Genomic DNA, 1,673 nt, shown 5'->3' with positions numbered 1-1,673 from the left:
GGAGAGCCGCGACTGCCGGCGCCCGGGGCAAAGGCTCCGCCCACCCCGCCTAAGAACCTCCTGGCCGGGTCTGGCCTCCGAGAGGCCCTGCCTGCCACGGAAAGGGAAATTGAGGCCCAGCGAACGGACTCAGCTTGCCCAAGATCACGCGGCCGGGTGATGGCCGCCTTCCCTGGCCTCTAGAAAACAAGTCTAGACCGCACTTTAAAGTTTCCAAAGGGCGCTCCGAGGACCCCTGTCTGGTGGAGAGCTCTCCTCACCTCCCTTTCATCGTGCATTCACTCAACAAACAGTTCCCGAGAGCCCTCTGCTTGCCCGGCCTTACAGCTTGAGCAAAACATCCAAGGTCCACCTAGCAGAAGAGGGAAGCCGTACACGCCTCTGGAAACAAGTACCTTGAAGGAAATAAAAAAGCAGAATAAAGGGCAAGCAATGAGGCAAAGGCCCGGAAGGAGGCAGGAGTGTGGCTGGGGGGTTGGAGGAACATGAGCGACAGGACTGAGGGAGGAATGAGGGGGGCAGAGAACTGTGTCCCTAGGAGGCCTGCTGAAGATTGGGGGTTCCCCTCCCAGCATCGCGGGGGCTAGGGCACACGTTTGAGGGAAGGAAGGAGAGCAGGGTCGGGGTCCAGAGACTTGAGACAGACCGTCTCGGCCTGGAGTCAAACACAGCCTAGACAGAGAAGTTGCTGGACAAACACCTGAAAGACTAGGGAACATGGCTGGCCGTGCCGCTCCCAGTCCCGCAGACCCCGGCCCGTGTCCAGCTGTCCCGACGAGGCGATAGGCTCCGGCCCACGTGACCCCACTTAGAGCTGCATTTCTCAACTGCGCCAGTGTGTGCACAGTTGTGCCTGGGGCTGCGGAGAGTTCGAGGCCCCAGAGCAGCGCTCTGCAGTGCACGGAGGTGTGACCCACCAGCGGGGAAGGCTTCAAGGGCCCCGATCTCAGAAAGGCCCCGCGCTAGGTTTAATGCTCTACTGTTTGATGTGAAATTCCTAGTAACTTTGATCGAGTTCTGTAGCCAGTCCTGCCTGGTGTGGAGCTCACAGAGGACGTGGCCTGTTCCTGTGGCTGGGGACAGGGACAGTGGACCAGATCACTCTCAGCTTGCTTTTCCCCCAGGGTCACCCACACAGAGGGAGGAATCCCTGATAGCAGCTGGGGATATTTGCCGAGGCCTGAACAACTCCCCCTGCCTAGTCACCTCCTCTGGGGGGCCTCTGGGGCCACCCTGGACCCTCCTGGATCGCAGACCCCGGTTTTGTATCACTCCCGGTTGAACACTGTGTTTGTTACGTTGACCTGCCTTACTCATAGAGGCTCCGTGGGGCTAGAGTGTATGGTCTGTGCATCCATGCAGCCACATGGCAGTGCCTGTCACATGAGGAGCCCTGAAAAGGATTCGTCGAGTGAATCATACCTGCATATAAAACAAAAACCATTTCACCTGTTAATACATGTTGCTGTATCTTACCTCGCCCTGAGATAAATGTTGGCTCGATAAACGGGATGCTCATCACCGCTTACCTCTAATTCACTAGACTGTGCGCCCCACGAGGGCAGGGGGCTGGAGTCCGGCGGGTATGCAGAGGGCCTCCGGACAAAAAAAAAAAAAAAAAAAAAAAAAAAAAAAAAAAAAAAAAAAAAAAAAAAAAAAAAAAAAAAAAAAAA

Source organism: Ailuropoda melanoleuca, chromosome 13 (assembly GCF_002007445.2).
Source record: "Ailuropoda melanoleuca isolate Jingjing chromosome 13, ASM200744v2, whole genome shotgun sequence".
Lineage (NCBI taxonomy): Eukaryota > Metazoa > Chordata > Mammalia > Carnivora > Ursidae > Ailuropoda > Ailuropoda melanoleuca.
The sequence above is the reverse complement of the archived record's forward strand: the minus strand, read 5'-3'. Positions refer to the sequence as shown.